Raw genomic sequence first — 27,189 nt, 5'->3', positions numbered from 1 at the left:
GGAAAAATGGCAGAAACTACAATTCTACTGGTTAATAAAGAGGGCGGTGAAGTATTTGGTCTTCAAAACTAACAATAATGGTGACGCTTTTAAACTGTTTTACAACTTTCCTGCTTGTCGGCTCCCAGACCGTGGTCGAGGAGCACAGAGGAGACCTTTCACTTTACAATGGGTCCGTAAATCTCCGCTCTTTGGTCGGAATGACGAGGTCGTCGATTAGTTACAACGTGGTCACTTTATTTATCATTTCCACGGGGCACACCCGGACATCCACCATGCTATTGACACTCCTGCATGCTAGCGCTACCTCTCCTAACTTGCCCACTCACTTAGTCACTCACCCCACATACTGCCATTCTTAAAGGGGCACAAACACATACGCTACTCTCACAACAGCTGCTTTGAAACACGCCTCACTAAATGTGGCGATTAGTATTAACACCTTTGCTTCAGACTTAGGCAAACATTTAAATAATAAGCATTCAGATCTGCACAAGGAGTTTGAAGAGTGGCAGGTAAAAATGTAGTTGTTACACCTGTCCTGCTGTTCGGTCCGGTGCAGACTGTAGTCGAGGAGCACAGGGTAGACGTTCCCTTCAGGGTCGATGCCATTTCAATGCCTTTTAATTTATATTTTAACCTTATAAAATTGTTCTTTAACTCTAAATGTTTAATGTAGTGTAAGATATTCTGTTAAATAAAGCCAACATTGACACTTTTTGTAGTTCCCTTTATTTCAATCAATCAATCAATCAATGTTTATTTATATAGCCCTAAATCACAAGTGTCTCAAAGGGCTGCACAAGCCACAACGACATCCTCGGTACAGAGCCCCTTTTCCAATCATTTGGAAAAGTATCGAAAAGTATCAAACAGCATCGATATACATTTTGGTACCAGCATCGGTACTAAATTATTGGTATCAGGACAACCCTAATAGGAATATAATATATAAAACAATATATACCTTTATAGTCACATAGGCTCCTGTGTTGCAGAGCATTAATATTTGTCTTGCAAGGTTCAAGCACCAGGTTCAAATCATGGTTGGAGATGAGTTGGGAATCAGTACAAATTAATGTTTTCTTGATGTTAAAATTTTATTTTGCACTAAAAAAAATGATTGAATGATGATGATTGACAATTTATTTCCCATGATTAGTACAAAACATGCATCTCATTCAGTCCAAGTTCTTTTTTTAAATATATCTAGCTTTATTGCAGACTCCAAGGTCCAAGTAGACTTACAATCACATACAGTACATAAAACAAAACAAAATAAAATACAGTATTAAAGGCATTATCACATAATATTAAAACAGTGCTTGTGCATATTCAGTAAATTCAATAAATAAATAAAAGCAGCAAAAAAAAAAAAAAAATATATATATATATAAATATATATATATATGTAAATGGGTTGTACTTGTATAGCGCTTTTCTACCTTCAAGGTACTCAAAGCGCTTTGACACTACTTCCACATTTACCCATTCACACACACATTCACACACTGATGGAGGGAGCTGCCATGCAAGGCGCTAACCAGCACCCATCAGGAGCAAGGGTGAAGTGTCTTGCTCAGGACACAACGGACATGACGAGGTTGGTACTAGGTGGGGATTGAACCAGGGACCCTCGGGTCGTGGACGGCCATTCTTCCACTATATATATATATATATATACAGTATATATATATAAATTTTAAAATTGCGTCTACACATTCTATAAAAGGCACAGATACCAGTGTTTCCAGATATAAGATTGATATCATTTTATTGTAGTTTTTAAACAAATCATTTATTACTTTTTCATTCTTTACTTATTTTTCAATACATGACATCCACTGTTATTATTGTTTATAATTTTGTTAAACAGTTGCAAAAAAGTGATAAAAAAACATTAAATTAACGTTTAATTTAAGATGTATAAAAATTGTTATCCACAAAAATAAAAAAGTGTAAAACAATTTCGCAACGGGGAATAGGTCTCCATATAAAATTCGGGCCCCAATTCAGTAACACGCACTCACACTGCTTCTCCGGCCCCTGGGAAAACGTAAGCTAACTACTGATATAGCTACTGCCGACTCACCTCTAAGTTTGTAAAAGTTAATGTGAGATTAAAAATCATGCCTTTCACCTGGAAGTAGAAGGTTGTGGCCATAAGACGAGAAGTTTGAAATTCAACTTAGACCCCAAGACATCGCTCGGAAGACAAGGCAAGATGTTCGTCTCATACCAGCGGTTTTTTTTGCATGAGGAGTAAAGATTATGCTGAAATTATCGTCTATACGGGGAGCACAAGTGCTGAAAGATACAACCATCCCATCAGTCAGCATTGTATGTGACTATTTTGTTATGTTCGTATTTCCTGTTTAAGTACTTAGCATTAGTGCTACATGTTGGGTTAGTGCAGGTTTTCTCAAATAGTGAGGCGGGATGTAATGCCAGGGTACATGCTTTATCAGTATCATGCAGTATCATGCATCAAACCCCGCTTTGAAAAACTCTAGAACGTGCTCATTGTAGTCATTAATCCTGACTTCCTCATTTGCATTCATTAAAAGAGAAATTGTTGATAAATTGTTTTATCCATTTTTTTGTTTTTGTAGGTTAAAATGTTTCATATATGGTGCTCCTGAGTTAATGTTGCTAATCAATTAGAATTTATAATTATTTATTTAGTTTATTACATTTTATTTTTCAGTATCAGATGGCTCAAGTCAGTCAAAACATTTTTATATTTCAGGCAAAATTTATTCTCTTTAAATATTTTCTGTTACAAACTAGTGATAAAGTTATTCTTTGTTTTAGTATTATCTATATTACTTTAATTTTTTTTTTTTTTTTAATTTCATGTTAATAAGTATACAGTAGGACTGTGAATCTTTGGGCAGCACATGATTTGATTCGATTAGATTCTTGGGGCTAACGATTCGATTCAAGATCGATTCTCAATTCAAAACGATTCTAGAGTCAAAATCAATACTTTTTGATGACAAATTCAAAATATATATAAAATAAATTATTAAATAACATATATTATTGAATACATTTTCATTACAATTAAAAATCCAGATTCATTCAAAAATAAAGCAATTTTCCACTGAGGGCTGCATACTGAAAAATAAACGGGCCTTTTTATTTTCAAAGCATATACCGTATTTTTTGGAGTATAAGTCGCACCTGCCGAAAATGCATAATAAAAAAGGAAAAAAACATAAATAAGTCGCACTGGAGCCCGACCAAACTATGAAAAAAACTGCGACTTCGTAAAATACGGTACATATATTTTTTAAAACAGCTTGTATGTCAGCAAAAATAACTTCAATGAGACGAGATTACTCGTACTGTGCTGTCGTTGGGTTAAGATGAGCATATCTGGCGCTCCTTTTCTCCAAATCCTGTCGCAAACTTCCCCTGAGCTCACTTTAAACAAACACGGCGACGAACGTTTGGGACTTCTTCAGTGTTTCAGAGACATTTTGCATGCACGGAATGTTCCGTAAAACATTCTGCCAAGAGGCAAAAAAACATCACGCTTCAACACATCAAACCTTATCAGCCACCTGAACCGGCTGCATATCTATGACTGTGTTTTGAAAGCCTGTGTAGCATATGCTGAAGAAGCTGCCCCAAAGAAAGGTGCATGTGAAAATATTACATTTAAATGTGAAATCTAAAGTATAATAGATTTAAGTTAATCAGTTATTGGTATCGTTCTTGAGAAGCAGAAAGTAATCGGTGTCGGTAGTGGCTTGAAAAAAAACAAAAAAAACATTCAGTATCACTAGTTTTTATTGTAAACATTTCTACTTTTCCCCGTTACTTTACACCTATTTGCTCTTTCATTCCACTTTGTGTTTTTTCTAATAGTATTTGCACTAGAGCAGGGGTGCCCAAAGTGGGGCCTGTAGGGGGCCTTATTTTGCGTGAATAGACGTGTAAAATAACAAATAAATAATGAATACGTAAATAAAACTTTATATCGACAGATAGATCATTTTCATGACTGAGACCCTTCCAGCTCCCTGGGACCAAACTTAAGGGAGCCTTAAATATGTATATATAAGTATATATAAATAGGGTCTCAGTCATGAAAATGATCTATCTGTTGATATAAAGTTTTATTTATTTATTTACTTTTGATGTTTTATGCCCTTTTTGCCAAAAAATCTTGTTTTTTTTTATGGCAAAAACAAACAAATATGCAACGCACTCCCAACAATTTTCAAAGTGGAATATTTAATGTGAAGTAATTGGAGCCTAAAATAGGTCAATAATTCATAACAATGTTGATTTTGATTTACTAATATTTTTTGAGCAATGACCGTCTCTGAAACGTACCAGTCATTGCTTGTTTTACGAGCAGAGTAGCATGTTCGGCAGCGCACAATCACAGAGTACTTACAAGCAGACACAGTGTGTAGGCAGAAAAGGGAGAACGGACGCATTTTGGCTTAAAAACTAACAATAAAGGTGAAGTTATAACACTGAAACGCCCTCAGGAAGAAGTGCTTTAAGACATGGCTCGCTAGCTAGCGGCTAACGTCCATCCGTCGTCGGCAGTGTTTTAGTGACTTCTAAATCACTAATCCTGGTCTCCAGGGCGACAAATAAAGTACGTTTCTTACAAGTATCATCCCTGCAAGACGAGGAATAGCTAAACATGTTTCACTACACACCGTAGCTCACTGGCATCAACATGTAAACAAACGCCATAGGTGGATCTACGCCTGACATCCACTGTAATGATATCAAGTACAGGCACGTATCTAGTCGATGCTACTATGATTACGTCGATATTTTTTGGCATCACAACATCTTCTTTCGTTTTTAAAAAATGTATATTATGTTTATAAACTCAGGAAATATGTCCCTGGACACATGAGGACTTTGAATATGACCAATGTATGATCCTGTAACTACTTGGTGTCGGATTAATACCCAAATGTGTGGTATCATCCAAAACTAATGTAAAGTATCAAACAAGAGAAGAATAAGTGATTATTAAATTTTAACAGAAGCGTAGATAGAACATGTTAAAAGAGAAAGTAAGCAGATATTAACAGTAAATGAACAAGTAAATTAATAATTAATTTTCTACCACTTGTCCTTAATAATGTTGACTAAATAATAGAATGGAAAATGACACAATATGTTACTGCATACGTCAGCAGACTAATTAGGAGCCTTTGTTTGTTTACTTACTACTAAAAGACAAGTTGTCTAGTATGTTCACTATTTTATTTAAGGACTTAACTGCAATAAGAAACATATGTTTAATGTACCCTCAGATTTTTTGTTAAAATAAAGCCAATAATGCAATTTTTTGTGGTCCCCTTTATTTAGAAAAGTACCGAAAAGTATCGAAATCATTTTAGTACCGGTACCAAAATATTGGTATAGTTACAACACTAAACAAGAGTTAACAGCTACTGTCAACAACTTGTGATCTGATTGGCTATCAATACTGTCTATCAACTGTATGTTTTCTCAAATGCATTCGCTAACGGTCCTGATGACGTATCCAATCACAGGGCGTGTAAATGTCACGTTCAACGTTAGGCCATCAGGAAGACCTTACAGACAACAACTCGTGATCTGATTGGCTATCGCAACTGTCTATCAACTGTATGTGCCCGTTCACTTACAGTGCACGGACGCCTGTATTGTTGATTCTGAAGGCCTCAGGCAGATTTGGTACAGCATGGCAACATAAGCTTGCTGAATTCTGATTGGATACAAACTAAAACTAAAAACAACAACACTGGAAGGAGCATAATATGACATGAAGAGGATATGAATACATTTAGATATTTAGGGAAAGTAAATAAAAAAATAATTGTATCTTTAATTTTGACCAGGATTTCTGGTTATGTTAGGCCAGCAGAGAAGGCCTTGCTGGCCCTGACCACTGAATTGCATACAGTACATGGATTTTTCCCCCTGTAAAATAGAAAGTTGAAAAGCGGTAGAAAATGGCTGGATGGATGGAAGTAACCTGACTCTCGCCAGATCCTTGTAGTTCGCTGAGCTCCACACAAGGATCTGGGATCGAGGGCAATGCAAACTCCTTCAAGATAGCAAAAAATAATGAACCAATCAGGATCCCCGGGCGGGATTTCATAGATGTGACGTAGCGCCGAAGCGACTGTTTGATTCAAACAACAATAAAAATGACTGCACACGCAGCGAGGAGTCGTGTCTGATGGCAAGTGGGACAAAATAGTTTTTGAGTCTATTAGTCCTGCACTTGGAATGAAGTAGTCTAGCACTGAACAGGCTCCTCTGGCTACTGATAACGCTATGCAGAGGGTGACTGGCTTCATCCATGATGCTCACTAGTGTTTCCACAGTCCTCTTCTCTGCCACCGTCACCGGTGAGTCCAGTTTTATTCCGATAGTAGTAGATAATAGTCCCGCTGTCGATGGTGTTGTAACCAAGATAAATGGTAAATGGGTTATACTGAGGTCGTGAGTTCCAACCCCGGCCGAGTCATACCAAAGACTAGGTATGTCCGATAATATCCGACTGCCGATATTATCAGCCGATAAATGCTTTAAAATGTAATATCGGAAATTATCGGTGTCGGTTTCAAAATTATCGGTATCGGTTTCAAAAAGTAAAATGTATGACTTTTTAAAACGCTGCTGTGTACATGGACGTAGGGAGACGTACAGAGCGCCAATAAACCTTAAAGGCACCTCCTTTGCGTGCCGGCCCAGTCACATAATATCTACGGCTTTTCACACACACAAGTGAATGCAAGCATACTTGATCAACAGCCAAACAGGTCACACTGAGGGTGGCGGTATAAACAACTTTAACACTGTTACAAATATGCGCCACACTGTGAACCCACACCAAACAAGAATGACAAACACATTTCGGGAGAACGTCCGCACCGTAACACAACATAAACACAACAGAACAAATACCCAGAACTCCTCGCAGCACTAACTCTTCCGGGACGCTACAATATACACCCCTGCTACCCCCCGCCCCCCACCTCAACCCTGCCCCCCCCAACCCCGCCCACCTCAACCTCCTCATGCTCTCTCAGGGCGAGCATGTCCCAAATTCCAAGCTGCTGTTGCATGTTACAAAAAGATAATGCACTTTGTGACTTCAATAATAAATATGGCAGTGCCATGTTGGCATTTTTTTCCATAACTTAAGTTGGTTTATTTTGGAAAACCTTGTTACATTGTTTAATGCAGTGGTCCCCAACCTTTTTGTAGCTGCGGACCGGTCAACGCTTGAAAAATTGTCCCACAAACCGGGGGGGTTATGGTATTTTATTTTTTTTTTGTCATGAAGAAATACAATCATGTGTGCTTACGGACTGTATCCCTGCAGACTGTATTGATCTATATTGATATATAATGTATATACTGTGTTTTTTATGTTCATTTAATTTAAAAAAAAAAAAAAAAAAAAAAAAAATGTATATATTTTTTTACATTTCTTGTGCGGCCCGGTACCAATCGGTCCATGGACCGGTACCGGGCCGTGGCCCGGTGGTTGTGGACCACTGGTTTAATGCATCCAGCGTGGCATCACAACAAAATTAGGCATAATAATGTGTTAATTCCACAAATGTATGAATCGGTATCGGTTGATATCGTAATCGGTAATTAAGAGTTGGACAATATCGGAATACCGGATATCGGCAAAAAAGCCATTATCGGACATCTATACCAAAGACTATAAAAAATGGGACCTGTTACCTCCCTGCTTGACACTCAGCATCTCAGGGTTGGAATTAGGGGTTAAATCACCAAAAATAATTCCCGGGCGCAGCCACCGCTGCTGCTCACTGCTCCCCTCACCTCCCAGGGGGGCCATCAAGGGTGATGGGTCAAATGCAGAGAATAATTTCGCAACACTTAGTGTGTGTGTGACAATGATGGGTACTTTAACTTTAACTTGTTTAGCGCTTTTCTACCTTTTGACTCTATTTCCACATTCACCCATTCACACACACATCCACACAATGATGGCGGGAGCTGCCATGCAAGGCCCTAACCACGACCCAAGGGTGAAGTGTCTTGCTCAAGGACACAACGGACGTGACGAGGTTGGTAGAAGGCGAGGATCGAACCAGGAACCCTCAGGTTGCTGGCACGGCCAGTCAACGCCGGTCCAAAGACTGCGCGCAGTGCGAGTGGTTGCCAGATGGGGGCGATGTCGCTCCTCCTCTTCCTCTGCGCCGGTGAGATCATTGCGAGACAACAAGCTCAGGCTTCTGACATTCACGCATCGGCAATGCAGAGCAGAGCAGCAGCGAGAGAGTGCAGAGCGGGCAAAGGCACCGTCAAATCTCCCCGGTCTCCCGTGTTCTCTCCTCGGTCCTGAACGTGGCGCTTCCTGGCAGACGGATGCGTGCTTGTTCCGGCTAGCAGCCTTTTTTTTTTAACGCCGCTTCTTGGATTTCGCGAGGGATTTTTTTACACGGCGACGCTCGGTCACTCACTGGCCGGGATCCCGCGAGACGGCCCGGGGTCAGACAGGCGCTGTGTCGGGCCAGCCCAGCCGCAGAGCCCGCTTGGAGTTGGGACGCAAGCGTCTCTGATTGGATTCTTGTTTTCTGTCATCGCATCGGCTGCAAGTCCCACTTCGCACATTTTCTCTCTCTCTCTTTCTCTCTCTTTCCCTTTCCAATGCAACCTTGACGCCATTTTCCTGGGGGTTTTGTGTGAAAAAGCATATAAGTGTATCCCCGGAGCGCGTGACAGCTCCCCGGGAGGCTGTCATCCCTTCCGTCGCCTGTGTGAAACGTCTCTAAATGGATTGTAAATGATCTTGATGAATAATTTACACGTCAGAGCCCAGTGTGTGACAACATTAGACATGGGTAAGTGGCCTTCTTCTACCTCTAAATACAGTCAATGTTTAATCTGAATTATGTCTGCTTTTTATTGATAATGCCACCTTAAGACCTTGCTATGTACCCACCAAGTACCTGCACTTTCAGCTTTAAGGGACCTCTAAACTTGAATGCACCCCAAGTAAGGGAAAAAAAACCCGGATTCAACCTCACATTTCCGTTGAAATTAAGAAAAAAGTCTTTGCCGTTCCCTCCCCATATACACATTCCATGAGGAATTCAGTCAATCGATTGATTCTGATCATTGTATTCGCTTTTTCTTTGGATTTTGGTAACTTTTTGCAACACATATCCCAAAAAGTGAGAGGAATAGCACTGTTTACATACAAAGCCAGGAGACTGCAACTTGAGGCATATGTCATGTTGGGGTAGTGTCTTGGTCTGGACCCCAGGTTGCAGAGATGGCAGGCGAAGGAAATGTAGTCATTAACAAAAATAAAGAAATGGTGCACAGGAAGCGTAGGGAAAGCGATGCACGTTTTTCGTACAAAGCAAAGAAAAAAAAAGCGCAGATTATCCAAAAAGCATTCTCATTGGCAACCGGGAACATGCGTGTCCTAATTGCCAATCAGGGACAGGTGAGAGACCCGACGTTCCGAAGTAGTGGCAAAAAGGAAACAAACGTACTGGAAACAAAATTAGGAGCACTGGACAGGAAATAAAACAAAATAAAATACCAGAAACTAATATTTACAGGGTAAAACGTGTCTAAATGGATTGTAAATGATCTTGATGAATAATTTACACGTCAGAGCCCAGTGTGTGACAACATTAGACATGGGTAAGTGGCCTTCTTCTACCTCTAAATACAGTCAATGTTTAATCTGAATTATGTCTGCTTTTTATTGATAATGCCACCTTAAGACCTTGCTATGTACCCACCAAGTACCTGCACTTTCAGCTTTAAGGGACCTCTAAACTTGAATGCACCCCAAGTAAGGGAAAAAAAACCCGGATTCAACCTCACATTTCCGTTGAAATTAAGAAAAAAGTCAGTACAAACTTTGCCGTTCCCTCCCCATATACACATTCCATGAGGAATTCAGTCAATCGATTGATTCTGATCATTGTATTCGCTTTTTCTTTGGATTTTGGTAACTTTTTGCAACACATATCCCAAAAAGTGAGAGGAATAACACTGTTTACATACAAAGCCAGGAGACTGCAACTTGAGGCATATGTCATGTTGGGGTAGTGTCTTGGTCTGGACCCCAGGTTGCAGAGATGGCAGGCGAAGGAAATGTAGTCATTAACAAAAATAAAGAAATGGTGCACAGGAAGCGTAGGGAAAGCGATGCACGTTTTTCGTACAAAGCAAAGAAAAAAAAAGCGCAGATTATCCAAAAAGCATTCTCATTGGCAACCGGGAACATGCGTGCCCTAATTGCCAATCAGGGACAGGTGAGAGACCCGACGTTCCGAAGTAGTGGCAAAAAGGAAACAAACGTACTGGAAACAAAATTAGGAGCACTGGACAGGAAATAAAACAAAATAAAATACCAGAAACTAATATTTACAGGGTAAAACGTGTCTAAATGGATTGTAAATGATCTTGATGAATAATTTACACGTCAGAGCCCAGTGTGTGACAACATTAGACATGAGTAAGTGGCCTTCTCCTACCTCTAAATACAGTCAATGTTTAATCTGAATTATGTCTGCTTTTTATTGATAATGCCACCTTAAGACCTTGCTATGTACCCACCAAGTACCTGCACTTTCAGCTTTAAGGGACCTTACAACCTCACATTTAACTTGAAATGAAGAAAAAAGTCAGTACTAACTTTGCTGTTCCCTCCCCATATACACATTCCATGAGGAATTCATCCATTGATTGATTCTGGTCATTGGATTCACTTTTTCTTTGGCTTTTTGCAACTTTTTTTGCAACACATATCCGGAAAAAGTGAGAAGAATAACACTGTTTACATACAAAGCCAGGAGACTGCAGCTTGAGGCATATGTCATGTTGAGGTAGTGTCTTGGTCTGGACCCCAGGTTGCTGAGATGGCAGGCGAAGGAAATGTAGTCATTGACAAAAATAAAGAAATAGTGCACAGGAAGCGTAGGGAAAGCGATGCACGTTTTTCATACAAAGCAAAGAAAAAAGCACATCCATCCATTTTCTATCGCTTGCCCCTTTCGGGGTCGCATTCGGGCGGTAGGCGGGGTACACCCTGGACAAGTCGCCACCTCATCAGATTATCCAAAAAGCATTCTCAAATGTAGTTTTTAACAAAAATAAAGAAATAGTGCACAGGAAGCATAGGGAAAGCGATGCACGTTTTACGTACAAAGCAAAGAAAAAAAAAGCACAGATTATCCAAAAAGCATTCTCATTGGCAACCAGAAACAAGTGTGTCCTGATTGCCAATCAGGGACAGGTGAGAGACCCGATGATCGGGACGTAGTGACAAAAAGAAAACAAACATACTGCAAACAAAATTAGGAGCACTGGACAGGAAATAAAACAAAACAAAATACCAGAAACTAATAATATTTGTCATGAGAGATCATGACAATGTCGCTTATTATCAAAGTCAAAGCATTGGCTAACACGTGGAGAATAACATAGTTTACATACAAAGCAAAAAAGACTGCTATTTGAGACATATGTGATGTTAAGCTAGTGTGTTGGTTGGGACACCAAGATGCAGAGACGCCAGGCGAAGGGCAGGTAAAATGTATATATAGATAAAAAGAAGTGCACAGGAAGCATAGGGAAAGCTATGCGTGTTTAGGTACAAAGCAAAGAAAAAAGCACAGATGATCCAAAAAGCATCCTGATTGGCAACCAGTAACACGTGTGTCCTGATTGCCAATCAGGGACAGGTGAGGGAGTCAGCACTCAGAAGTAGAGGCAAAAAGAAGGCAAACAGAAAATGGAAACAAATATTAGAATGCCAAACAGGAATTTAAAAAAGAAAAGAAAAGAAAAATACAAGAAACTAATAACAATTGTCATTATAGATCATGACAATGTCACTTGTTATCAAAGTCAAAGCACTGACTAATACATATCCCGAAAGTGGGGAAAATAACACAGTTCACATGCAAAGCAAGGATACTGCATATGTCATGTTAAGGTTGTGTGTTGGTCTGGACCTCAAGATGCAGAGACGGTAGGCGAAGGGCAGGTAAAATGTATTTATTAACAAAAATCAAAAACTAGTGCACAGGAAGTACAAGAAAAGCCATACACATTTAGGTGCAAAGCAAAGCAAAAAGCACAGCTGATCCAAAAAGCACTTTAATTTGCAACCAGGAACATGTGAGAAGTAGTGGCGAAAAGGAAGCAAACAGGAAATTTCATTAAAAATAAAAGCGCTGGACAGGAAACAAAACAGAAACTAAGGAAACTAATATTAAAGTCCAAACTGTCATGTGAGTACAATCCAATACTTTGACAACAGATTATATAACTGAACAGGTTTTATAGCAAGTAACTAAAGTAAACACAATAGCACATAATGATGATTGGAGGACCATTAAGGTTAATGGTGAGTACTGTAGTCTACAGTAGAACACACTCCAGGCTACTATTTTGGATGAAACAATGTTAAAGATGACTCTAAGTGTGTTATTTCATGTTTAGAAGGCTCTAATAATATTAAAAATGTTTAAAAGGTCGCAAACAGTTTTTTATGCTCTAACTAACAAAATATTAAATTTATTAATAATAATAATCCTACTTTGCGGAAAGTTGTTTATCACAATCAGGCCTGGAACCCATTTGTCGTGATAAACAAGGGACCTCTGTATTAACTTCTTTTTCTTAAACATTATTAAAAACGTTCATAGCCCACACCCGCATCCTAAAAGACTTGTGTTCAACCACAGAGGTTTCACCGTATTGAAAGTCATACACTTGACAATGTGACGTTCTCCCACTTGATCTATTATTACACAGTAATACCTTGGTAATTAGGGGAATTGGATCAGGTGTTGCTTAGACTTTGATGGTAGACTCGCTGAGACCCTGCTGTTCACCTACTGCCTCCAACGCTCTGTTACTGGAGTGGATGTAGGGCAGTGGAGTCTTATTTCCTGCCCTCAAGGTACAATCTACATTAATGTAGCACTAATTATTGAGCTCTTGGGTAAGAAAACGATACAGGTGCTCTTAAAGGACCTGTAGCGTCCTGATGAGTGAAATTTCACACAGAAGGTCTCTCTATGTATTTGTTTGCTCTTTTCATTTTCCAGTCATTTCCCATAATATCAATTAGGTTTTGAGTAATGGGTAGATAACTAACTGTACATGAAACCCCCCTTCCCCTCGCCAGACTGGATATGCCGCCCCTCTTGGTGTGATGTTTTCTACAGAACTAGATCCCATTTCCCCGCATAGACAGTGTGGCTAAAGGAATGTAAAACTATTACTTTGATCACTTAATTGCATGTTGTTGTTGCCTGGGCCATGATTACAGTATTTTTCAGATGATAAGACGCACTGTCGATGAACGTGTTTATTCAGGTCTATTTTCATACAAAAGGTGCATCGGATTATAGGGCGCATCAAAGGGGTCATCTTATGATTTTGTTTTCTAAATTTAAAACACTTCCTTGTGGTCTACATAACATGTAATGGTGGTTCTTTGGTCAAAATGTTGCATAGTTTATGTTTTACAGACAATCTTCAAGCGGCTTTCTGAGGATGCGCTTTTTTGTGGGTGGTCTTATTTACGTGGCCCCACTTTGAGAGTGTCTTCATCTTTTGTTGTATATTTTAGCGCTTCCATAGCGAGTCTACTGACAGATTAGATTCGAACTATACGTTACTATGTATTAGAAATGGCATCAGCGGAGGATGAATGCCCCACAACAAGAGGATAGAGAAAAAGAAGGAGCTTATGGACTACGTACGTACGCATGTACATTTTCGAGCATTGCGCTGATCTAAAATACACATCAGCAGGTACAAATAGGCAAGAAAAATTGGTTTTGCATAATATTGCGAAACAAAAGGCCAGATAATATGTCCCTTAAGAGTTGCCATTTTAGGGTCCTTATACACACACCACATTAATACCTGTATGTTGAAGCACAGTACGCCTGACTATGGTAACCGTAATGCTCCAACAAGCCATCAAGCGGTGCAGCTTTGTAGCTTACCAAAGTTGTACTGAAACATTTTGACGGATTTTTGAGCGCCGTGTGTAACGTTCTATATTCTAAATGTAACATCAAAGTTTTGGTCTTGCTTGCTTACCGATACTCGCTATTTAACAGGCCTCAATCTGCAGTCCACACATATCCCTTATGTGTGACCGCCATCTACTAATCACACTTTTCATTACACCATGCACCAAATAAAATTGGTTCGAGGTCAGTAAGCACAACCAGAGTAGTACTTACATTAGGCGCACCGGGTTATAAGGCGCATTGTCGATTCTATAGTCATTATAGCCTGTGTTTCTTAGCATAACCTCAAGCATCTTGAGGAATACATCAGTAGAACCGAACACAAAATAGAATACAAGTGCCTTACCTTCTTTTTATCATGTTTTCGGAAAAAAACAATCTCTGTTTTCCCACATATTCTAACTCAGTCTTTCCGCCCTCAAGGGTCCTCCTGATTTTTGGGATTGCATTAGGCTTGAGTGTTTAAAGTACCAGCTGAGCGGAAAAACAAGTCACCTCTATATTGAAGCTATTATCATGTATATCTGATTTATAACACCAAAAGACTTCCAAAGTTTGCGCATAAATAGATATGATCAAAATAGTAAAAATCTCACGGAGATTCCGGAGCCATTTTAAGAGATAACGTGAATGCCAGTCACGTGACATAGCATTAGGAACCACAGATCCCTTCCCCAGCAACAACAATGCTAATCAAGCAGACTTTGTGAGAGCCAACAATGATTACTTTTGGAAGAGTTATGATCCAGAGCCTTATATTTCTGAGCCCAAACTCAAAGAGGATGAGCTATAAGTCTTAGATTCAAGATTCAAAATTCAAGATTGTTTATTGTCATATGCACAGTTAAACAGACAGTTTGCCGTTCAATGAAAATCTTACTTTGCTAGTCCACCCTTCAACAAGTCACACGGTACTTAGCTAAAATAAAAATAAAAATAATGTTATATGCAAGGCACAGTAAGTAACATTACATTATTGCACATTCTGATTGACAGTCAACAGTGTAAATATGAAGGTGACCTTGGGTCACAGCAGCAGTTAAAAGTGTTAGAAGCAGTTAAAAGCTGAATGCTAATTTATTGAAACGCTATAGCATCAAACATACAAACTAACCATAACAAACCATAATAAAACAAACACTTACTGTACAATTTCTACTCTCGCTGGGATGTCGACCGACAGAACGCTCTCATAATCCCGTTTAGATGAATATTCAATCGCAATTCTCACGAAAGGTTAAAAAAAGTGCAGCAAATAGCGTCTTTTTCACCATCTCGGGGGATGTCAAAGTCGACCAGCCTCTCGGTCCATGGCCACATGTGTTTACTACCAGCTGAGAGATGTGTGAATTATAATCTAGAATTACATTTGAGCAAGTTTTAGACGAAGCAAAAAAAGTGTGTCAACAACAACAGCGCAAGCTAGCATTAGCGCACTGACATCAATGCACCACTAATATAGGCCGTCTGCGTTTGCGCTTATAATAACAATATCGCTTATATTTGGTTACTTTTCAGGTCACGACATGTAAATGGAATATTGTGGGCGGTTTATGGATGTTTTTTAAAGAGGGTATAATGGGCACAACAGAGTACCCTTGATCAGTGGCCTTGTGGTTAGAGTGTCCGCCCTGAGATCAGTAGGTTGTGAGTTCAAACCACGGCTGACTCATACCATACTATATATACCTCCCTGCTTGGCACTCAGCGCCGCTGCTGCTCACTGCTCCCCTCACCTCCCAGGGGGTGAACAAGGGGACGGGTCAAATGCAGAGGACAAATTTCACCACACCTAGTGTGTGTGACAGTCATTGGTACTTTTTAATAAACATCACATTTCTTTTAAATTTTTGTGTATTTCCAGTATGACTGATCTGATAATATGGTCAGACATTGCCGAAGATATTCGGAGTGGAATATTCAAAATGGCCAAATGAATTTGTGGCATTTTGTGATGTTTAGACGGTATTTTCACATATATTGCGGATTGTAAATACATGGTTTAATGGATACAATGAAACAGATTTAAGTATATAAAGTCAACTGGTTTTTCCACTTTACTGGTACTTTAAATTGTTTTCCATCCAAATTCTGACCAAAACCCTTCTTCTTAGTCAGAATCATTAAAATGAGCACTGCAAAAATACACTCCCGAGGTGCATACTTTCCTCATATTCCCATCATTTGGAAATGTACGCAGGCAAACTAATTCTTCAGTTGTATTGCTACAACCTGCAATAATGCATCTGGCAGCCATATTTGATCATTCCTTCAAATTATGCGCAAAATTATCGTGATTCAGGATGAAGATGTTACCAAAACACATGCTACGCAATTTGCCTCCAGTGTGCCGTAGGTGACGTCAGCAGGCCCGCCCACATTTTGGAGCTAAAAAGTGAGTGTTCTAAAATATTGTTTTGAAAACAAGCCTAAAATTATTAGCGTATTTTCTGGACCATAGGGCACACCGGATTACAGGGCGCATACAAAAGACACACCCGATTATAAGGCGCATTAAAGGAGTAATATTATGATTTTTTTCTAAATTTAAAACACTATCTTGTGGTCTACATAACATGTGATGGTGGTTTCTTTGGTCAAAATGTTGCATAGATTATGTTTTACAGATCATTTTCAAGTCACATTTGACAGCGTCTTCTCCCCGTCATCTTTGTTGTAGCGGTGTAGCGTGCAAGGATTGGAGTGGAAGAAGTGTCAAAAGTTGGAACTAACTGTTTTAATGACATTCAGACTTTACTGTGCAATAACAAAGCCGGTAATGTGTAGCGTGAAAAACCGTCCGACTGGAACTCTCTAATAACTAAAGTTCCGTTGGTGAATTATGTAATCCCACTACAGTTTTTAGCGCTTTGATAGCTAGTCTACTGACAGATATAAGTAAGAACTTTACCCTACTTTTATATTAGAAATGGCAACAACGGAGGATGAATGCCACATAACAAGAAGATAGAGAAAAAGAAGAAGCTTATGACTATGATGTCAGCATGGACTATAATGGCGGACTAGCGCAAATTTTCAGTACTTATGCAGATCCCAAATACAGATCAGCAGATACCAGGAAGTAAGAAAAGTTGGTTTTGCATAATATTGCAAAACAAAACGCCAAATAATGTCGACTAAATATGTGCCATTTTGCGGTCCTTATACACACACCATAATAATACTTGTATGTTTAATGTGCCAACAATCCATCAAGCGGTGCGACTTCATAGCTTACCAAATTCTTACTTAAAAAACATTTTGACAGATTTTTGAGCGCTGTGTGTAATGTTCTATATTCTCAATGGAACATTCAAAGTTAAAAAGTTAAAGTATGATAGTGACACACACAGTCGGTGTGGTGAAATTACTCTCTGCGTTTGACCTAGGGCTGGGCGATATGGCCTTTTATTAATATCTCAATATTTTTAGACCATGTCACAATACACAATATATATCTCGATATTTTGCCTTAGCCTGGAATTAACACTTGATGCATATAATAACACCAGTATGGTGATTCTATGTGTCTACATTAAAACATTCTTGTTCATACTGCATTAATATATGCTAATTTTAGAGAGGGAAAACCACAACTAAGTCAATTTACCAAAACTGTATTTATTAAACAGTTGTTTAGCAGTGGCACAAACATTCATGTCATTTACAAAACAGAAAGTTCAAGATTGTCGGAGACATTTTAAAACACGCTATTAGTGCACTTTTGTGAATGATGTCACTAAGATGACATATCAAAACAACACTAAATTAAAGTGCACTTTTGTGCATGATGTCACGCAAGATATTTCAAAAACTGTCAAATAAAAATTAGCTGCATAATAGGAAATCATTCTGTGTATGTCCTTCGCTATGTGGTAGGTTACTGTCGACGTAATCTCCTTCTGTTTTTGACAATTTTTTTCATACGGTGTTGATTTGAAAATGGAAGACATCAGGCTCAATTGGGTCAGTGCTGGTTGCTTCAGCATTTTGTGGGTGTGGCACCGAACAGAGATGTTGACATGCAGAGTTTCAAGCACTCTTCATTCTCTACCGCGTGACTTTTCAAATGATGCTACAAATTAGTAGTGCTGCTACTTTTGTAGCAACGCTTTTGCCGCATACTTTACATATTACGGTTGTCTGTTCAACATCTTCCCGCTTGCACCACCTGCCACAGCTAACCTTACCCATGCCGCTACCTCTCTGCTCGGCGAGGGCGTATGACGTTGTTTTATGTCTCTGTGAGAAGGAGAGACAAGAAAGAGGGAGAAAAGCCTGTAGTGTAATGCCCGCAGCTAAAAGCAACTTATACTCGAATACTCACAGAATAGTCATTTTCTACATCGCACAGAGACAAACGATATATCGAGTATATTCGATATATCGCCCAGCCTTAATTTGACCCATCCCCTTGTTCCACACCCTTGGAGGTGAGGGGAGCAGTGAGCAGCAGCGGTGACCGCGCTCGGGAATCATTTTGGTGATTTAACCCCCAATTCCAACCCTTGATGCTGACTGCCAAGCAGGGAGGTAATTGGTCCCATTTTTATAGTCTTTGGTATTTAAAGTTTTGGTGTTGTTTACTGGCGTATCTCTTTTGTGTGACTGTCACACTTATCATTACACCATGTACCAAATATAATAGCTTTGAGGTCGGTAAGCACAATCAGAATTATACTGTACATTATGCCAGTGTTTTTCAACCACTGTGCCGCGGCACACTAGTGTGCCGTGAGATATTGTCTGGTGTGCCGTGGGAAATTATGCAACTTCAGCTAATTGGTCCAAACATTTTTTTTTTGTTGCACATCAATAATTGTAATCTGCAAATAATGTGCCGTTGCTTAGTGTCTGTGCTGTGTAGAGCTCGGCAGGGTAACCACGTAATACTCCATGTCAGTAGGTGGCAGCAGGTAGTTAATTGCTTTGTAAAAGTCGGAATGTGTCGGGTGAGACGAGGATGATTTGTTGTGAGCCCAATATGCAGACCACAGCGGGAGGCAGTGTGCTTACACCAAAATGAATAAAAGGGAAAGGAAAAGGCAATGGGTATGCAAAATGAAAGTAAAACTGAATTGGCTACAAATCACCAAAAATGATTCCCGGGCGCGGCACCGGTGCTGCCCACTGCTCCCCTCACCTCCCAGGGGGTGAATAAGGGGATGGGTCAAATGCAGAGGACTGATTTCACCACACCTAGTGTGGGTGTGACAATCATTGGTACTTTAACTTTAACTTAAGTAAACAAAAACAGAATGCTGGACGACAGCAAAAACTTACGGCGTCCACAAAGTACATCCATACATGACATGACAATCAACAATGTCCACACAAAGAAGGATAGCAACAACGTAAATAGTCTTGCTTGCTAACACAAAGCAGGTGCACGGAAAAGCGCTCAAAGAAAAACATGAAAAACACCAACAAAACAGGAAGGGCCACCAAAATAACAGCGCAAGACAAGAACTAAAGCACTCCACACAGGAAAACACCAACAAACTCAAAATAAGGCACGACGACCTGCTGGAGTTTAATTTTTTAACATTTTCTGCTGGTGCTGTGCCTCTGGATTTTTTTAATGGAAAAAAATGTGCCTTGCCTCAAAAATGGTTGAAAAACACTGCATTAGGCGAACCGGGTTATAAGGCGCACTGTGGAGTTCTCAGAAAAATAAAGGATTTTAGTGTGCCTTATAGTCCGAAAAATACCTGTAGATATCATTTTCAGGTCCGCAGCTTCTGAAATAAGGGCCAATGTTGTTGTCATTAGAGGGACTTTTTAGGTTGTAAAAGTCAGAACAGCACTTTTGAGCGTGAAGATAGTCCCAAATGTACAATGATGAACTGTCTTACCTTTTATCCCCATCTATAGCATCAGTCATGGGGCACATGAAAGCACATGGCCGTGGCGCTCTCCTGGACTCTTTAAATTAAATTGCTATGGATTTTTGCGCAAATATGTGATTGCTACTCGTTTTATTAGAGGTGGAGATGCTCTGTTTGGTTTTCATTGGCCTCCTTCTGAGGCGTCGTTCATCACCGACCCAGAAGGGTTTCACGTGGCCTCGCCGTATTGCGTGACACGGTGCAGCTCCCAGTGATTTGCCGCGTTGTACTGTACGTCTGCAGGTGAGGCTCGGGAGGGAAAAGCAAGTAAGCAGCGGCTGTCAGCGGCCCCCGCCAACCTCAGCCCTGGAAGATAAATAGACACGCCTGAATTAGCTGGGGAACGTGTGGAAAATTGGTCGGGTCTGTAGGATATGTGAGGTGGAAGCGCTGCCAATGGACGTCTGGAAAAATAAGGATGACGGACGTATGAAGAGAGATGCTTGTAAAGAGGTGGAACTAAATGGGATCCTTGTGTCAACAGGTAAAACTATAGCAGCATGTTGCGGCTTTAAAGACCCAACCAGAATAAATCCCTTTTAGATAATGAGGCTCCCATGCAATATTAAAATGAAAGCATGAGGAATCAATAAGGTGCATCCCCATCTGAGCTGGGTGGAAATAGGATCACAAGGAAAAGGGGGAGGGAATATGAATGGTACCCAAGGACAAATCTAAGTGTTGGCAGGTTCTCTTAGCGGAATATCAGCGCCGGATCACCTTTTGGCATCGCTCGCATGGCGAGAGAGGGGCGGTAGAAGGGGTGAGGTAGCACTGAGAAGAGGCAAATGAACAGAGTGAGGAGGAGGAGGAGGAGGAGGAGGAGGAGGAGGAAGACAGTTGGGGAGAAGCAGAGGTGATTTTGCTGACAGCCATTTTGTGGCTTCTGCTGCTGTTCAAACGTTAACGTTCACCTGCTGCCACGGGGCGGAAGGCCGCGGATGGTGCTACACGGGATAGGGAGTGGGAGCCGCTAAGCATGCTGGGTGGAGTGGCCGGCATTTTGGAAATACCCCCGAATGTAAACAGTTACCGCTTCTCTCGGCATTAGTGGGGTCGCATTGTAAAACTGAAGTCGCAAACATACTTGAGTGGAACAAAAGAAGTGGGAATTACAGGGAAACACTGACGAACGGGGCACAAAATCGGAATGTAGAGACAATTCAATCAATCAATCAATCAATGTTTATTTATATAGCCCTAAATCACAAGTGTCTCAAAGGGCTGCACAAGCCACAACGACATCCTCGGTACAGAGCCCACATAAGGGCAAGGAAAAACTCACCCCAGTGGGACGTCGATGTGAATGACTATGAGAAACCTTGGAGAGGACCGCATATGTGGGTAACCCCCCGCCCCTCTAGGGGAGACCGAATGCAATGGATGTCGAGTGGGTCTGACATAATATTGTGAGAGTCCAGTCCATAGTGGATCCAACATAATAGTAAGAGTCCAGTCCATAGTGGGGCCAGCAGGACACCATCCCGAGCGGAGACGAGTCAGCAGCGCAGAGATGTCCCCAACCGATACACAGGCGAGCGGTCCACCCCGGGTCCCGACTCTGGACAGCCAGCACTTCATCCATGGCCACCGGACCTGTGCCCCCCCCACCCCCCCTCCACAAGGGAGAGGGGAGCAGAGGAGAAAAGAAAAGAAACGGCAGATCAACTGGTCTAAAAAGGTGGTCTATTTAAAGGCTACAGTATACAAATGAGTTTTAAGATGGGACTTAAATGCTTCTACTGAGGTAGCATCTCTAACTGTTACCGGGAGGGCATTCCATAGTACTGGAGCCCGAATAGAAAACTCTCTATAGCCCGCAGACTTTTTTTGGGAATCACTAATAAGCCGGAGTTCCTTGAACGCAGATTTCTTGCCGGGACATATGGTACAATACAATCGACAAGATAGGCTGGAGCTAGACCGTGTAGTATATTATACGTAAGTAGTAAAACCTTAAAGTCACATCTTAAGTGCACAGGAAGCCAGTGCAGGTGAGCCAGTATAGGCGTAATATGATTAACGTTGTAGACCAGGGGTGTCAAACTCATTTTAGATGGGGGGCCACATGGAGAAAAATCTACTCCCAAGTGGGCCGGACTGGTAAAATCACGGCACGATAACTTAAAAAGAAAGACAACTTCAGATTGTTTTCTTTGTTTAAAAATAGAACAAGCACATTCTGAAAATGTACAAATCATAATGTTGTTTTTTTTACACTTACATGTTGCGGTTAGTAGTATTTTACATTTATTTGTCGTTATTTATACTTTCCGAATAAATGATGTGATAATGTTCATCAGTCAACTCATTGGTGTTCATTTTCAATCTATCAAGATAAAAAAAATAATATCAAAGTCAAATTACAGGATGTTATTTATGTAGTTTGATCATTTTTCTCGACTGATGCACTATCATCATGTGGTTTATTTTTTTGTTACATACTGTATGTCGCATCATCTACAAAGATACAAATATTTACTAAAGTTAAAGTTAAAGTACCAATGATTGTCACACACACACTAGGTGTGGTGAAATTTGTCCTCTGCATTTGACCCATCCCCTTGATCACCCCCTGGGAGGTGAGGGAAGCAGTGGGCAGCAGTGGGCAGCAGCGGTGCCGCGCCCGGGAATCATTTTTGGTGATTTAACCACCAATTCTAACCCTTGATGCTGAATGCCAAGCAGGGAGGTAATGGGTCCCATTTTTTTAGTCTTTGGTATGACACGGCCGGGGTTTGAACTCACAACCTGCCGATCTCAGGGCGGACACTCTAACCACTAGGCCACTGAGTAGGTATTGCGACATCTAGTGGACACATTTAGAACAGCAGTTTTTTTCATTCAAAAATTTGGGCTCATTGTTATACTTAGCAAACTCATCATAAAACTTGTTCGCGGGCCTGTTCCGGCCCGCGGGCCGTACGTTTGACACCCCTAATGTAGACCCTTATTTGATTGGACAAAATACACGGAGCAAGGATTTGGATGAACTCCTTCGTAGCCCCAGTGAGATTTTTGCCTACTTGATTAGTGGCGTGAGTGCCTACACTTTTGATCATTTTAAAATGACAAGTGCCTTGAAGGTCATGGTCAATTTACAAACGGATGGGTGCAGGACCTGGGAATTTTCGGGGCAGAAAATGACAACTCTGTCGTATACTCACAGGTACGTGACAATACACTTCGGGGGCTAGCTGTTGCCTTGCACGTAGGGTTGTACGATATAGCGGTACTAGTAAAGTACCGCTATACTAATGAATCATATTCGGTACTATACCGCCTCTAACAAGTACCGGTTACCCCGCCCCTTTTTTTTAACGGGCATGACGGCACGTCGTCGTCTCGCCATGACATTGCTGGTTTTACGAGCAGAGAAGCATATTCGGCAGCGCACAATTACTGAGTACACACAGACAGACCAAGTGTGTAGACAGTAAAGGGAGAATGGACGCATTTTGGCTTTAAAAATAACAATAAAGGTGAAGCTATAACACTGAAACGCCCTCAGGAAGAGATACTTTAAAACATGGCTAGCTAGCTAGCGGCTAACGTCCATCTGCAGTCTGCAGTGTTTTAGCTACTTTTAAATCACTGATCTGTGTCTCCATGGCGACAAATAAATTACGTTTCCCAGAAGTATCATCACTGCAGGACGAGGAATAGCTAAACATGCTTCACTACACACCGTAGGAGGATACAATAGCTCACCGGCGTCACAATGTAAACAAACGCCATAGGTGGATCTACACCTGACATCCACTGTAATGATACCAAGTACAATAGCGTTTCTAATCGATACTACTATGATTACATCGATACTTTTTAGCATCACAAAATATTTTTTCGTTTAAAAAACATTTATATTATGTTTATAAACTCAGGAAATATGTCCCTGGACACATGAGGAATTATATTATGACCAAATTATGACCCTGTAACTACTTGGTATTGGATTGATACCAAAATGTGTGGTATTACCTAAAACAAATGTAAAGTATCAGGACAACAAAGGAATAAGTGATTATTACATTTTAACAGAAGTGTAGATAGAACATGTTGAAACAGAAAATAACCAGATGCAGTAAATGAACGAGTAGATTAATAATCAATTTTCTACTGCTTGTCCTTCATAATATTGACAATTTTATAGAATGGAAAATGACACAATATGTTACTGCATACGTCAACAGTCAAATTAGGAGCCTTTGTTTGCTTACTTAAAAGACAAGTTGTCTAGTATGTTCACTATTTTATTTAAGGACAATAAGAAACATGTTTAATGTACCGTAAGATTTTTTGATAAAATAAAGCTAATAATGCAATTTGTTTGTGGTCCCCTTTATTTAGAAAAGTATCGAAAAGTATCGAAATACATTCTGGTACCGGTACCAAAATATTGGTATCGGGACAACCCTCGTTGCACGTATTATTGGTTTTCATCATAACCTTTAAATAACTTACATGACAAGTTATTCAGATATCACCAAACTTTTTGCATAAAACAAAAGTTCAAAAGCTAAGTGTGATGTAGTAACATGGTCAGTAGCACAAGCTTCTGTAATGCAGATCTGCCTGTTTATATTACATTACATGTTCAACTTAAGAAGAAATATTATCAAAAGTTATAGTTGTCCGACAAACTGCCGCCACCGGAGCCATACGCTGTTCCTTCTCCCTTTCTCCAAGCGGGAAAGCGGTGAAAGGTAATCCCAGTTCTCTTCTCTCCTCTCTTATTCTGAGAGAAGCTGGAGCACCTGGTAACACAGCAAAACAATCCCATTTCTTTAGGCGAGGGCCACTAAACTATTTCCAGAAGTGAAGGGTATTTCCAACATGGTGGAAGGATCCCATAATGCACTGCTGCTTACGCGTACATGCCCAACCCCTATTGCACAGCTTTGAACATTTATAGCACAGTTTATTTGACAACATTCCCTTGCTCAACTGTGATGGACATGAACAATTATGGGATGGAATTATCGCTCTCCCGTTTGCATCTCGGTGTTGTGTTGATCAGAAAATGCTGCCCGAGGGAGTTGTACGTGGATGTAGGCTGCAATCATGAAAAAGAGACCGACTCCACAGTGCCTCTGCTGGCTGCAGAGGGACGGCGTGGCGCAGTGGAAGAATGGCCGTGCGCGACCCGAGGGTCCCTGGTTCAATCCCCACCTAGTACCAACCTCGTCATGTCCGTTGTGTCCTGAGCAAGACACTTCACCCTTGCTCCTGATGGGTGCTGGTTAGCGCCTTGCATGGCAGCTCCCTCCATCAGTGTGTGAATGTGTGTGTGAATGGGTAAATGTGGAGGTAGTGTCAAAGCGCTTTGAGTACCTTGAAGGTAGAAAAGCGCTATACAAGTACAACCCATTTATCATTTACAACCATGCATTACACTTAATTTTTTCCACAATTGCTCATAGGGATGTCCCTATCAACATTTTTGTTTCCCAATACAATTTTTTTGTTATGTTTCTGTGTTGATTTTCGTTGGTCTGGACCCCAGGATGCAAAGATGGCAGGCAAAGGGTAGGTAAAATGTATTAACTAAAAAAAAAGAAATAGTGCAGCAGGGAAGTGCACAGGAAGCATAGGGAACGCTAACCAAGCAAAGATGAGCCAGTCGAGTTCAAAGATGAAAAGCATAAAGATTGGCAATCAGGGACAGGTTAGGGAGCCAGTGCTCAGACAAAAGAAGAGGCGGAGGCAAACAGAAATTGGAAAACAAAAATATTAGCGCTGGACAGGAAATTGTACAGAAACTAAGGCAACTAATAATTAAGTCCAAACTGTCACATGAAAACATGACACCCAATCCAATACTTTGACAATAGATTATAGAACTAAAAATGTTTTATAACAAGTAAGTAAACACATTACCACATTTTTATAAAGTATGTTTTATCAAATGTAGAACTTCCTATTGTTGTATTGTATTTGTTCTATTGAATGCTACATGATTTTTTTAAATTAAGTGGCTAGTACACAATAACTAAACACAAGCAAAAACTACTATTAGCTCCCATTTAAATCATATGCGGTTTTCCCCTCAAAGCTTTTGTGTATCCAAAGATTTAGTCCCTAAGTTTTGTAAAAAAATAACAAAAACGACCCCGAAAAACTATTTTTTAATATTATGAACGAGGAAAAGTAATATATCGATCTTATCACCTTAGTATCATTCATATACTGATATCAACCACCACTACTTTACATTGAAGCTTTGTCATTGTGTGTAGCATGCTTAGCCATTCCTTTTCCTATAGTCATCCAGTGACAATGATACTTGGAAGAAACTTTCTGCCATGGAAAAATAGAAGCGGATTCACACTGTGGACAGATGCATCATGTTGTCAAATTTTATTTTATTTTTCACATTTGTTTATTGAATTTTTGACATATACAATCCGGGAATACAATTAAACACATGTCAAATCTTATTTGCCCCCAAACAAGTAACCCACAAAAATCATATATGAAATAAAATTTTAAATTAAAATAGAAAAAAAACACACAAAAAACATGCATCAGTCAAATAAGTACAGGCAAACATTGACATGAAGCCACAGACAACCGCACTCCCCAACACGGTGCAGCAATACACAAAAGCAGACAAAAGGCTCATCAATTATCTACCTTTCAATCACTTTTCAATTGGGGTTAAATTACTTTCCATATCAATCCCATACTTCCTGAAGATTCACACAACAAACGTTAAATGTCAGCCTAATTTTCTCCAATTTAAGGAAATAAAGAATATCTGTAATCCAGCGGGTGTGGCAGGGAGGCGCTGCAGCCTTCCACTTTAGCACAATGACTTCAGTTCCGTTTATTTATTTCATTATTAACAAATCACATCAACATAACATTAAAGTAAAATATGAATGTAAAGGAGCAGAAAGAAGTTAAAAACGTACAATATCTGTCCCTTATTTCACAATTGACTTTCAATGTTGGCGACTACAAAGCCATATTTTCATTTAACAACAATTGAACCAAAAATTAAGAAATAATTCTACTCAGTCATATCTTTTCATCATGATTTTTACATATTTTTGAAATACAAAATAGATTTACATTAGTTTGTTCCACTGTCAAGTTTGTTCCATAATCTAACATCTCTGATTGAAATACTTCTTTCCATTATCATTGTTCTAAATCCATCCATCCATCCATCTTCTTCCGCTTATCCGAGGTCGGGTCGCGGGGGCAGCAGCCTAAGCAGGGAAGCCCAGACTTCCCTCTCTGTTCTAAATCAAGAT

At 40.1% G+C, this 27,189-nt stretch overlaps 1 protein-coding gene across 2 annotated transcripts in view; it reads left to right on the top strand.

Moving 5' to 3' along the window:
* Positions 1-8,295: 8,295 nt before the first annotated feature.
* The window catches only part of setbp1 (SET binding protein 1), a 127,021-nt gene continuing 108,127 nt past the window's right edge, over positions 8,296-27,189 (top strand). The window contains exon 1 of one of the 2 annotated variants that reach the window (XM_061986480.1): positions 8,296-8,861. The gene's annotated coding sequence lies outside the window, so the exon portion shown is untranslated. Of the gene's footprint in view, positions 8,862-9,101; positions 9,676-27,189 lie in introns of those variants that run through there. The other variant, XM_061986481.1, reaches the window with a different exon arrangement.

This window comes from Nerophis lumbriciformis, linkage group LG12 (genome assembly GCF_033978685.3).
Source record: "Nerophis lumbriciformis linkage group LG12, RoL_Nlum_v2.1, whole genome shotgun sequence".
NCBI classification, from domain to species: domain Eukaryota; kingdom Metazoa; phylum Chordata; class Actinopteri; order Syngnathiformes; family Syngnathidae; genus Nerophis; species Nerophis lumbriciformis.
The sequence above is the reverse complement of the archived record's forward strand: the minus strand, read 5'-3'. Positions and strand labels throughout refer to the sequence as shown.